Here is a 14138-nt window from a genome sequence, read left to right on the forward strand (position 1 = left end):
AGGGAGATATTACCTCTTTTATCTGGGATAAACGTATCCCAAGGATCGCATGGAAGAAACTTTGGCAATGCTGGGAGAAAGGTGGCCTAGCAGCTCCAGATTTGCAAATCTATGCATGGGCGTTCCAACTCTCCCATACCCGAATGCTATTAAAGATGCCCACAGATTTTGGCATTGGGAGCATGTTTTCAGCTTTGCTAAAAGGGGAAGGAGTAGGCCAGTCAGGCTTTCTGTTTAAATTTGGAGACCATAAGTTCTTCAAAAAGATCAAACTGAAGGTGCTGCAGGGTGTGGCAAAGACGTGGGCTAAACTGAGGTCATCAATAAAGCTGGGGTATTTCTCTAGTAGGTCTCCTCTTTGGGGTCTTCTCGAGAGTCCTGGTTGGCTGGGAGACAGTCTAGCTGTTCCTTTAAGGGATGCAGGAGTGGAGGTTTGGGGAGACCTGTTTTGTGGAAGAGTATTTGCTCCCATGGAAATGCTTAAAAAATAAAATTGGACCAAATCTGTCTAGATTTAAACACATGCAGATTGCTAGTTGGGCTCATTCGTTTACCTCCCAGCCCCCCCCCCCCCCCCCGGGGGAGCAGACTGCCACTAGGGGGTGGTTGTCAACTTGAGTCCCTACTGCTAGACAAACCTCCGGGTAAAAAGTATATCTCCTTATGGTATAATCTGATTCAGGAAGAAATGGACGGTGAATTCCAACTACCAGAGTCGCTGTGGGGTCCCTTAATTCCCTGCCATAAGGTGCAAGATCTGTGGCTGACATCTTGAAGGTTCTGTGGGACATTGTTAAGCCTGCTTGGCTACGTAGAAATCATATTTTCACTCTTTTCACTTTTTTAGCAGCCTCGGATGTTCACATGTTTTTTGACTGCCCCCATCTGGCCTCATTTTGGGGCACTATAAGCAACACACTTACGTCCTCCCTGGGTTTTCTTCTGTTCTATTCCATCTTATTGGCCAGAAGGGAAATCTGTAAATGATGGAAAGATACTACTACTCCTTCCCTTAATGATTGGTATGCCTCAGTTTTGCGAGTATCAAAGCTGGACCTGGCTAGGGCTGGAAATCAAGATAAGAGAGCGTTCTGGTATCTGCTGGACTGGGTCCATTAAGTTGGCCGGGGTTTTTTTTTCCCCCCCAGGTCCAATGATTATGCAACTGTGGTTTAATCTTCCTGCTTTGCCTTCTGGTTGGAATCCCGGCACACAATGGCAGCAACCGTCACCCCTGTTATATTCCCTATTTAGGTTTCTTTGGTGTTGACTTCTACAGATAGCGTCATTGTGGTTGGGAGTCGGAATCAAGCACTGAATCCCTGCCAGTTTTATACTGAGGCAGCATGACGCACTCTTCCGTTGTCAATACTTGAAACCATGGTGGCAAATGAGGACCAAAAAAAAAAATAATAATAATAATAATAATTTCATTGATGTGCTGGAACATTAAGCATCTGAAGAATCTGGCGGGTGAAGGAGTCAAAAAAGTGATAAAGAAAATACCATACGATGGTGAAGTGATGTACAGTCAAAGTTCAATTCAATACCAAATATCAACTAAAAAAGGTACATATTCAGTCAGGTAAGGTAGAGAACTGGTTAAACGATGGATACGTTTGTAGAAAGACGTGATTGCTCATCAAGCACTGCAAGTTCAACGAGTTCAATGATGAAGAGGTATGCGTCTCAAAATAATAGATGGTTGTCTTTCCGATTCCTTCAGACAACAAATGCTGAAAGATACAACCAGCCTGGAGCGAGTACTCATGGTTTACACAATGCTGTCTCCACCTCCTGCCGGGCAGCTGCACCAGAGAGGATACAACTGGTATAGGCTGGGCAAAGAGCTTCTCTGCCACCAGGGAACTAAGGAATGTGTGCTACAAAAAGTGGGGCCCAGACTTTCAGACCATTTCTGGAATTCAAGGGGGACCTTTGCCAAGGAGAAGAGCTAGAGAAACTGAAGGAAAAGTACTGCCCCTTTGCTGTGTGCTATCTGGGGTTGGCCTACAGTGGCTCTTTCTGCCAAGGAAAGGACAAGGACTTTCTATTGTGCTGTGTCCCCTGCTTGAGGAAGATCTCCAAGAGCTTGAAGTATAGCTTCCCTCCTTTTCTGAAGTCTCAGGAAAACAATCATTTCCCCACCAGCTCTCCTTAACTTCCTTGCTGGGAGTTCTGACCTGTAAAGGGGTGCCTGTTGCTGTTCTGGGCCTCTGGAGGTTGTTCCTGCTGTTGGGAGCTGGAAAAGAGATGCAACTAAGAGGAGCGCGATGCATCCGCACCTGTTTCCGCCTCATCGCCTGCCCGTGGCTAGAGAAGTCGCTGCACGCCGCATCGAGTGCACCAATCTACGGAGTCCGAAATCACTGCACCGATTCCACCGCAGGCCCTGCTGTGCAGCTGCAAGAACCAACACATCGTGGGACTGGAGCTGGAGAAACCAATGCAGCACTGTTGCCACCGCCGCATCGGGAACCGATGCCTCCCCAATCCACACGCATCGTACTGGGGTGCCAAGTCTACAAGGACACCGGAGCCAAAGTAAATAACCGTTGCAGCACCTCCCCGTGCAGTAAGAAACCAACGAATCACCTCCCCTTCAGTAAGGAACCAATGCATTGCCTCCCCTGTGGGGCAGTAAGGAACCGAGGCATTACCTCCCTTGGAGTAAGGAACTAAGGCATCATCTTCCCTGCACGTAAAGCACCGACACATAACCGTCCCTATGTCTGTTTTTGTTTATTATTTTGATGCTTCCAAGGTACTTTGTGTTGAAAGTGTTGCATATATAGTTTGCTATGAACAGAACTGTTTTACTTTCTAAAAAGTACATTTGATTATTGTAGTTTGGATTTTTGTTGTTTTGGTCTTGTTTGGTTTAGATAAAGATTACTTATTTTTCTAAACTGGTTTGGTGTCCATTTGCAGTGTTTCCACGTGATTACTGTATGTGTGTGCAAATGCTTTACTGCCTATGAGATAAGCCTGTCTACTCATGCCAAGCTACCAAGGAGGTGAGCAAGGGTTATTTTAGAAGTGTATTCCCCTTACCCTGACTAAAAGAAGGATCCCTACTTGGACAACGGTGTAAACCATTGCCAACTAGAGACCCCCATTTCTAACACACATAATTCCTGAAATTGCACACATTATACAAGCCTAATGTACATTTTGCTAAGGACTACATCTAAGTTCTGGTCGACCTTTTCCATATACTAGTTGTATGTGATTTCATAGAAAAATTATTTCATTGAATATCCTTACTAAGAAACATTTCACCTAAAATGTTTAATGCAAATTTACAGAATGAATGGCATTTACCATTTAATAATAACCAATTCATAGAAAGTCTTTTTTTCTAAACTGGTTTTTGCAGCCTTTTTTTTTAATGGTTGCTGGTCTTACTATCAGAACATTTTTGTTGGAGGTACTTTGAATGCTTTTAGTTCCCTGACCCCCGCCATCCCTAATCCCCATCTGTTTTTGCCCCCTAAAAAACACTCAGAGTGCCTAAAGTACATGCATCCTTGACCTCTAAACTTCACCCATTCCTGAAGCCTAAAAACCCCTCACCACACATAAACTATAGCCATACCTGCTTCCTAAAGTCCACCCAATCAAGAACCTTAAAAAAAAAAATTCCCCTAAACTTTACTCATCCCAGAAATCACTGCTATTCTGGCATTTTTACAGGGCTCTTCCTTGCATTCCTAGCCTTGCAAGACACTGGCATTTATTGCGGTACTTCCCATAGGTCCAGGCACATAGCAAAGCTCCCAGACTATTATTGCACATGCACAGATATCTCCAAGTTTTCCAAGGTAGCTCCCTTGACTTGTGTGCCAGAACTAAAAGTGGGCCTTGGCAATAGCAGCAGCAGAAGCTGTGCCATCTTTCTGGCATGGACAGATCCTCTTTATCGTCCAACAATGTTCAAAATGATGCCTTCAATTCACAGACGAGCATTATTAAGCATCAAGGAAAATTAGTGCCGCACATTCAACCATGAATTTGGGCAATGCATCAAAGCAATAAAAATTAAAAACAAAAGATCTAACAACTCTACTTGAATATTTTCCATCCAGAGCTGATATTCCATTTGCATAACAGGATGAAAGGTGAGTTGAAACCATGGAAACGCAGGAATGTAATATTTTCACAGACAAAAATGAGATCATCATAACTGTATGTGATCATTGTCCCTGTGGAGCAGGTTCTGGTGCCAAGGCGCCCTCAACTACCGACTGATTGAACACAATAGTCCAAAGTCAATAAAGACTACAAAAGGGTTCATTAAAGGGTTTTTAAAAAATATATATTTCTTTATTGAGTTTTTACATGAAAGCATCGAGAACAAAAACTCGATAAAAAAGCATCACCAGGTAGAATCACGTGTATTCACAGGGCATCTCCAATGGACCCATAACATCTGAATCTGAACTCTCCTTGATCTTTTGGATGAGAACATGTCGCCCGTGACTGTCTTAAAGGTTCCTTAAACCTAATCTTAGTGTAGCAGGTATAAAAACCACATCTGCCTCTCCATGCGAGTCCCATTTCAACATAAACGTTTCTTTCAGCAACAGTGAAACACGCTGTGACAATAAGGCCCATTAAAATAAACTAATTCAGACTTGGTAGGTCATAGAGGTTGTGGGTGCATTTAAAAGCCGAATTGCCCGACAACAGTTCAGGATAATAGATGGGTCCAATACCTCCATCGGCTTGTGTGACTGCGAACAAGTAGGATAACCTGTCGATCAACAGAGATTAATAAATAATGCAGTAACCTCGGCTGAAAGATATGATACTGGATGTATTGTTAAATAAAGGCCTACAGTTACCTCTTTCGTGAGGTCTAGACACCGGATTTAGGTGGTTCACTAGGCATCCGGGGTACTATGTTCAAAAGAATAATTACCATTATTGTGGAGGAGTTTTTACGGTCCATTCTTTCAGCTCGTTGTCCGGGTTGCAAAGCATCATCAAGATGATTCCACCTCCTTTTGTGCTGAGCGGGGGGAGGAGCGGTATGAACCAGGCATTCCAATACTACGTCGAGGCCTGGTTTACCTTGACTTTTCCTCCAATTGAGTTTTGTTGCCATTGATAGTAAGGTTGCCAGGGATATTCCACCCCTCCCCCACCCCGCTTGGATTCACAGTGCAGAAGAACCCTGGTCTGGGAATACTGTTCGTTAGAGAAGGAGTCGCTGAGAAGATTTGGGACAAGATGGGTGGAGACACAGGATCATGAAAAGAGGAGGGTCTGGTTGTTAAGTCATTATTAAGGTGTAAATGTATCCCTGGGGAACAAATAACAAGCATTGGCAAAGCCAACAGGCCTACCCTTGGCAAGCTGATGGGTTGCTTAATTTTTTTTAACTTTTATTTTTAATAAACCCCTTTTACAATTCTATACATTTAAGTATTTTTCATTTATAAATTGTGGTGATTACAGAAGAGGAAGAGAAAGCATAATCGATGTCTCGGCCGGAACTCCAGTAGTTGCTTTTGACAATTAGGGGTTGAAAGGTAATCTGCTTTATTAGAAGAAAAGTTGGAGAGGCACATAGCTCTAGGGTATGTGAACTCTCTGCTTGCGTGTATGTAATTAGAAATCCCGAGAAGGCCTACGGGATTGAAGGCAGGTTGACTCCTCAAATGCTGCACACAGAAGTGGGTCAAATTCAATGTAGCCAGCAAAATATTTCCAGCCTATGACGCATCAAAGAAACAGACCTATCACTGCTTTTATGAACTTCTTTTTTTGTGCGAGGCAGGTGCGATTTCTCCTGCTGCTGTAGAGGAACAGATCTTTTCAGATGTGCCATACCCACGTCCTCGAGCCCTCCACCAATTTAATGAAAACCTTTTGACAGTCTTTCATTTCTTTGATCGGTTTTATAGTACACTTCAGCTGACCTACTTTCTTGGGAAATTTTTCGTATTTACCAGTCACAAAATGTTGCAGAAAATGTCCCACTTATTCTATATTCTGGCATTGCCATGTTAGATAGGAATTATATATACTCTTTATTTTGCTTGCGTATACGCTGCCTTCTGGTCGGGTCTTAAACATGCTATGTATTGTACGCTATTAATAACACGTTGTAGATTTATACCTGCATGACTTCTAATTATATACCTAACATGTTACGCACTCTTTACAGGAGGCGCTTGAAAGAAGTGGGACAAAAGGACTGCAAATGTTTAAGTGCATTATTTTCACCATGAAAGACGACCTATAGTTCCTGGTACCCACAATGCCGTTTATTAATGTGATATCATAGCTGACTCAAATATGAATCAGCGTATTTTAGAAATTCAAGGTCGGTCAGTGAAATAAAAGATGGACAACTTCTATTTCAAACTAAGTCGTTGTAGGCGGAGAAGGGGGAGTGTAAGTTGAAATGTTAAAATTCAGAAACAGTAAATGCATGCAATTGCAAGTGTTTTAAAGACAGAGGAACAGATGTAACAAATCCTGCAAAAATCCATTTATAAGAACTTAGAAATTGGATTTTATTTGACTCAACTCTTGTTTCTTTGTCATTTGATAAAATGAAAAGCTTTCAATAGAGCACTCGCCTGGCCAATGATTACATATCAAAATTGTACTATTTGGAGCAATAACATTATAAAAAGCGACAATGCTTCTACAATTGCTTTTCAGAAGAAAAAAATCACAAAATCAGTGCCTTCGGGCCCAACCCATAATGCTTCTGTCTGACAGCCCTCCCCACCTTCTGTGAGCATTTTGATTGCCTCGCCCTTCCTTAAGAGTCGAGCTAAACGGGCGAATCCTAATGTATAAACTCCAGTTGCTGATTTCTAACATAAAAACTTCATCCCTACGGCCCCCTCCTCTCCCCCATTTGAGCTTGTCTCATGATACATCTTGATTTAAGCTCAAGAATGTTCTTCTCCGTGGCAGGTTTTGTAATATATTCGCGCTTCAGTGCATTTCTCGAGCAAGTCTCCGCCATTTATCCAATTCTCGGCTGATCCCCTTTCATGTTGACAGGTTCTTTCAATACGACGCTTTGCATTTCCTGCCTGCTCTCTAAACTGACACTTCACTTTACCTTATCGACTTTGTTATCCGATTATGCGTTCAGTTCATGTTTGTGGCAGGCTAGGTTTGTGCAAACTAAAAGCTGCAAAACTGCAATTTTAGGAGTAAGGATTATAGAAAAGGAAATACTGTTGCGCACATTCCGAGATTCACAAAGAAATAGAACGATAGGGGGGTGATGGATGAGGGAGGGTATTTTTATTCATTTGCCTCTGGATATTTGCTTTACTGTTGTGGGCGGTTTAATGAACGTACGATGGCAATCAAGATAGGGGGCACGGATTATGGACCTGGAAGCTAAGTTTTAAAAGACACAAGAACTTTGTATTACTGCTGACCGAAAAAATACATAAAAAATGACACATGTAAGAAAAGGCCTCATTTTACATGACCACTCCCATTTTGTTTATTGATGCTGTAGGCTTTTAGGCACTTAGACCTTTGTTAACCAGGCCCCAGTTCATGTGCTTTGACTCCTGAAAAATTGTCGAATTCGTTAAAACCCCTGATTGGCACATTTAGCTTACATATAAGCCTCTAGTTCATGGAACCCCGTGTGCCCAGGGCGTGTAAGTGAAATGTCACTAGTCGACAGCAGCACTTATTGTACCACCACTAACATGACCATGTAAAACATGACTGTAGGCCTGCCACAGCACTTTATCTAGGCAGTTTCAAAACTGCCATTTCGAACTGTTAAAATCACCTTTTTGTCAGGACTAAATCTTCCTTTTAAATGATAATAAGTCACCTCTAATGTAGGCCTTAGCAGCACTTTGGCAGGGTGCTCAGTATTTAAAAGTAGGACATATGCATTTAATGTTTTATATCTTTAACTGTAGCAAGGCTGGCTGTGTCACAGAAAACACTGGATTGCTTCATTACATTTAATAAAGCTCACTTCAGTTGCGCACTAGCTGGAAAAATAACTTCAAACACTTAGGGCCTGATTTACAAAGGTAAACATACATTTTAGAGTAATTGTTTTTTTTGCTATTCACAAACTACGAGTTAATAGTAAGTTTATGAGTGTGGAGAATCTGCAATCCGGGGAAGAACACTGTACATATAAAGATAAGCCTGTACTATCTTTTTAAGTACTGAGTTCTCCCCCCCAATTGTGGAATTTCCACAGTCGTAAACTCATAGTTTGTGAATAGCAAAAAAAATAATAAACTTAGACAAAAGTGTATGCTTACCTTTGTGGATCATATCCATATTTTTGATAGTTAAACAAAATCCAACAGAATGCCAACGTTTAATTTTTTCAAACTATTTCAGAAATAGTAACTTTAAAAAGTCACTATTTTCCTGCCTAAAAGCCTCTAGTAGTCTTTTCAGAGTTAATCCTCAACTGTCACTTGGTATCCTGTTGGCCACCAGGACGGATGTGGGAATGGATCCCTGGAAATGGAACAAAAGAGCCCTGGGTGGGATGATGTGTGACCTCATTCTGACAGGATGGCCTGGGGGATGTGCCCACCAACTGCACTAGTTTCAAGGGGCATCTCCTGTCACAGGCATATGGAACTCAAGCCTAAGCCAGACAGGTAGTTAGGGTGGCACCTATCTCATGGAGGGAAAACCTGTTCAGAACCGGTTTGCAAGGGGAGGTTTTTATTTCTCTAAACACACCACAGGTTGTGCCCAGAGATCTACCCAGGGTAAGAAAGGATATACCATGTTAGATTTTTGCAGAATAGGACACTGTGAGTTTGTTTAAGGCCAAACCATCAGAAAATTATCTCAAAGTGGGTAAGTGGGAAAAGATGGACCTTTTTCCCTTCGGTAAGCAAGTTCTCCCACCAGCAAGCTAGTGCCAGGCATTAATGTGGCACCTTCTTAAGAACACATCTGAACCAGTGGAAGATAGAAGTAGGACTGCCCCTGCTGTTAAAACTATGGAGGGAGACCCCAAGGGGTGAACCTGCTCCCTCTCATACCCAGAAGAAAGAAGTGGACTCCAAGGGTCACTTGCTTGACCTACTGTTAAGCTACCGGACCTCAAAAGCTGAAAGAAGCATACTTTTTTCAAGAGCACAGCTGACCATTTCCAACTAGATTGGCCCTGGACCCTACTGTTGGCTTCAGGGAGAGTGAGTTCTAACCCCAAGTGGTGCCCACAAGGTCATTGTCCCCTGGTTGTTGTTAGTGTGTATTCCTCTCACCCTAAAACCTGCAAAACCTGAACATTTGAAACATTTTCAGAACTTTTCTACCAGAGAATCAACTGAGATCAGGAACAATGCAAAAGCCATCACCGCAACGTAAACTTGCTAGTATTATTCAACTCACTGGTTTCCCTGCTGAAAGGATTTTGACTTCCAGAAAAGCTTCTAAGTCCAAATGTAGAGGGACTTCACCAAGGCCGATGTCAAACAGCATCCGACCACCAACGACACCTATCCTTAGTTCACCCACTTGGAGCATCGACATGTCAACGTCAACCACACCACATTTCCCACTGGGGACCTGCACTTTTCCAGACTTCCATTGTCAGATTCTCCTTTGGACCCAGCCTGCAGCATGACCTGCAGACAACCCATCAATTAAGATTTTTCTTTAGAAAACGTAAGTCGGAAGGTAAACTTTCCAATGGGATAAACCTGGTCCCTGTACCCGACCAGCATTTGCTCACCATCAGCCTTAACTGTTCGCTTGAAACTTAAAAATCATATCTCTGGTTTCATACATCTGATTTTTGGCATTTCTGTGTCTATTTGTTCATTACATTTTATTCTATGTTTATACATTATAAAATATGTACATTTTAACTGTGTTTAGGTACAGATAAATGCTTTACATTCTTCTAAATTAAGTCTGTCTTCTCTCTTTGCTACAACTACTAAGGATTGAGTTGAGCTCAGGTTTAAATTATTGAGGCCTAACTGGATGGTCCAGAATTGTAACAACTCTTGACGAGGACTCTCCTCTCCTTCAAATAATACGCCACTTTCTCACAACATGAGGCTAAACATGCTGTGTGAACTTTAGAGCTATTTAAAAAGCAAAATACATATAGGTCACATGTAAAATTTGGTGACTTCATGCCTCTATGCTTATCTCAGCTATAGGTTGTCCCAGGAGGCACCAACGGAACCTTGTGGGCTTATACCTCTCAATTCATACATCTGTTGAGAAAAATTCACATTGGCTGGCTGAGACACTAGATTAAGACACAAAAATAAACATCAAATAAGACTGCAGCTAAACATTGCATTCTTAAAGGAACATAAAGTACACTTCAGGGTGAGATAGGAGTAAGGCTGGGTGTGACATTTTCTAATGATCTTTGAGGGCAACTGGTGACCTGACGCTGATGTTGTAGCACATGGATCTGTGCTCTCCCAGCCAGAACCCACAATCCTGTTCAATGTCAGATTATTGACAGATTTGAAAAGGGTTGAAGCTTATAGTGAACATCCTAAAGAACAATGTCATATAAGATTTTGTAAGAAACAGCAAACATACCGGCAGTCTGAACAAACATCAAGCCCGAATTGTACAAAAGTGTGCGGTGGCAGAACTGGGTGGAAGTCCCATTGGAAATGTAAGCACAGCTGAGACAAGCGAGGACATTGACACAAACTCCAGCCACAATCTTGGCACAGGGCAGTCATTTTCAGTGGAAGAAGGGATGCCTAATTAACTCCAACCACAGCAGACAAGCTAGTATGATTGTTATATAATACAGGCTATAAATGTGTAGATGGTTCAGGTTGGCAAGCATTTTGACCCTAGCCACCAAAACTGCCCATCCTACAAATATAATAATGGCTTGGGGAAATCTCTTTTGTGCTGCAGCTTGGTAACCCCTTTTTCAATTGTTGGGACACACAGTTGACAACATCAACGATCCTGAGTTATGATTTTGTTTTGATTTTGAGCTTAGATAGGAGGCCATTGCCTACCTGTCTGTGGAATGTTAAGTTTGGGGAGGTTTTGATACCCAAATTGTTCAGGTCACAATTGCTGGATAAGATGCAAGACTATATCCTGGTAGGCTGATAACGTATTGTTGCACAAGGAATGGCACAATGATTAGGTGAGCTGGATGTTTGCTGGGATTGGATCATGGAAAAATGATAGATATTTGTTAGAACTGGGGGTCTCTAGTTGGCTGAGGTAGGTACCTTAGTCCAAATAGGGACCCTTGCTTCTAGTCATGGAAAGGAGGGACACACTCTTAGATAACCCCTGCTCACCCTCCGGTAGCTTGGCACAAGCAGCCAGGCGTATCTCCAAGGCAATGTGTAAAGTATTTGCAACCACACTCCCAGTAACACAGTGATAACACCACAAATGGACACCACACTGATTTAGGAAAATAGCAGTATATTTATCAAGAAGAAAAACTATGAGACCAAACAATAAAAATATCCAGCATATGCGTATTCGTAATATTTCCCTGGACTGTTTATTAGGCCAACAATCACTTGTAGGTTCTGGCAGTATTAATGAGCAGTTCACAATGATCTAATGCAGTCCTAATGAAATGCTATGCAGTTCATAATGTAGAAATAAGACAGTCCTTAATGCAAGAACTAACGCAGATCGTAAAAGCAAGTAATAATGCAGTCCGTAATGCAAGTACTAATGCGGATCATAAAAACAAGTAATAATGCAGTTCGTAGTGCACATACTAATGAGGAACGTAAAAGCAATTCGGCACCGATTGCAGTGCTCGTGAAGGTTTCTATGCCACTCTTGGTTGACTTGCGGTCAGCGACTGCCAATATATACCCCAATCCTGTTATGAAGAAAACAAAGTGCAGCTCCACAATCCGACCTCGGTATTGCCACTCTTCAGAGAGTACGGGCCACGAAACTGACTTGAGCGGAGGCTAACCCTGCAGAGATGGGAAAGGCCGAAAGCGGTCTCCCATAGCACACACTCCACCCAAGGCGGCAACACACGCACGCTCGTTGATGATCGGCTCCCAGCGCAACTCCGTTGATCTTGAGCAAAGGACCGCAGACCTACATTCACAGGTCTCTTCTTGGCAAAGGCAGGCTCAGGCCGGCAGCAGTGATTTTTCACGGCTCCCCCTTGGGAGGACGGTCCGGGACGATGGCGATAATGATCACAGAACTTCTGGTCACAAAGCAGAGTGCAAGACTGCTCCGGGGCACACGGTCACAGGGCAATTCTCACGAAGGTCTCATGCTGCAAAAAGCACACACACACACAGCTTCACTGAGACACACTTGGAAACTTTTATGTTCCTGAGATTCCACAACAGGGAGCCAGCTCCTCTCTGGGCCTTGGAGACAAGTTACTGCAGGGCATTGCACACAGGGGAACACAGCACACAGCAAAGTCCCTTGTCCCCTCCTTAGTCAAATCAGCAAACTGCAGGCAAGCCCCAGAACACACAGCAAGGGTAGTCCTTCTCTTCAGTCTCTTCAGCTGTTCCTCTTTGGCAGAGGTTCCTCTTGATCATGAAGTAGTTTTAATCCTTTTTCGGGCTTGAGTTCAGGGGTTTCAGCTCTCACATTTGTACCCTTAAATGCCTTTGAAGTCTTTGTGTTCAGGGGGATCTGAGCCAGGTCCAAACCAGACCTAGGTGTCTTCCTCCCAGTGCACACCCTCTTCCTTTGATAGTGAGGGTCTAGGTCCCAGACATTCCGCAGGAGATAGAACCATCCTTTAGTGGCAGTAACACAGCCCTCTTCACATCCAGGGGGTTACTCCTCCCCCACACCAAATGCTGGCCAGCCTGTTGTCTCACCTACTCCTCTCTGGTGTCAGGACACTCCCCAGACCCTGTCACATACAAACCCAGACAGTCAATACACAACCAGGCAGAGGCACAAAGGATAGTTTGGGACAAGAAACCAGCCACTTCTAAAAGTGTGGTTTCTAAACAAACAATTTAAAAATCATCTTCACAAAAAGATGTGTTATTAAATTCTGAGTTCTGGCACACTAAACCCCATCCCTCCATCTTATGCCTATGGGAAGATATGCTAAAACATGTGACACAGCTTTCCCCATTCTGTCCTATGGGCAAGATGGCCTTGCAACAGTGAAAAATGAATTTGGCAGTATTTCACTGTCAGGACATGGTACACACCTCAGTACATGTCCTACCTTTCACATACACTGCACTCTACCGAGGGGGTTACCTTGGGCCTACTATAGGGGTGTCTGATATGCATAAAAAGGGATGGCTGAGGCCTGGCAAGTGGGTACACTTGTCAGGGCAAAAAGGGAATTAACAAACTGTGCGCAGGCACAGAAGTGGCAGGCCTGAGATCTCTTTTTAGGGCTACTTGTGGGGTGGCACAATTAGTGCTGCAGGCCCACAAGTAGCATTTGCATTACCAGCCCTAGCACACATAGTGCCCTTTACTAGTAAGACAAACATATCAATTATGGACAACCAATTACCATACCACTTTATGCAGGGAGCACTTGCACTTTGACACTGATCAGCAGTGGCAAAGTGCCCAAAGCATCTAAGCAAGCAAGACGAAATCCATCACAGTTTCAAACATAGAGGAGGTAGAGGTAAAAAGTCAGGGGTAACCACGCCAAGAAATGCCAGGTCTAACATGTGTCCCCTCCAGCTGAAAAGTGGGGAGAACTACCCACTATCATGGGAGTTCTCATCACTAAGGAGGAAAAATCTGGACAGACCATCAGCATTGGCGTGTTCTGTTCCAGGGTGGTGTTCCACCGTAAAGTCCATTCCCTGTAGGGAGATGGACCACCTCAAAAGTTTTGGGTTCTAACCCCTCATCTGCATCTATCATCTGAGGGGCCTGTGGTCTGTCGGAACCAGGAAGTGAGTCCCAAACAAGTAGCCCCTCAGCTTCTTCAGTGCCCAGACCACAGCAAAAGCTTCCCTTTCAATTGCACTCCACCTCTGTTCCCTGGGAAGTAGCCTCCTACTAATGAAAGCTACGGGTTGATCCGAGCCCTTATCATTTGATTGTGAGAGTACTGCTCCCACTCCATGCCCTGAAGCATTTGTCTGCACCACAAATCCTTTGGCGAAATCAGACGCCTTGAGCATGGGTGCTGTGTACATGGCAGTTTTCAGGGCATCAAA

General features: G+C 43.4%; 1 protein-coding gene across 2 annotated transcripts in view; it reads right to left on the reverse strand.

Annotated features, from left to right (window-relative positions):
• The window catches only part of LIN7A (lin-7 cell polarity scaffold A), a 465312-nt gene that overhangs the window by 323860 nt on the left and 127314 nt on the right, over positions 1-14138 (reverse strand). The window lies entirely within an intron of this gene.

This window comes from Lissotriton vulgaris, chromosome 1_1 (genome assembly GCF_964263255.1).
Source record: "Lissotriton vulgaris chromosome 1_1, aLisVul1.2, whole genome shotgun sequence".
Classification (NCBI taxonomy): Eukaryota; Metazoa; Chordata; class Amphibia; order Caudata; family Salamandridae; genus Lissotriton; species Lissotriton vulgaris.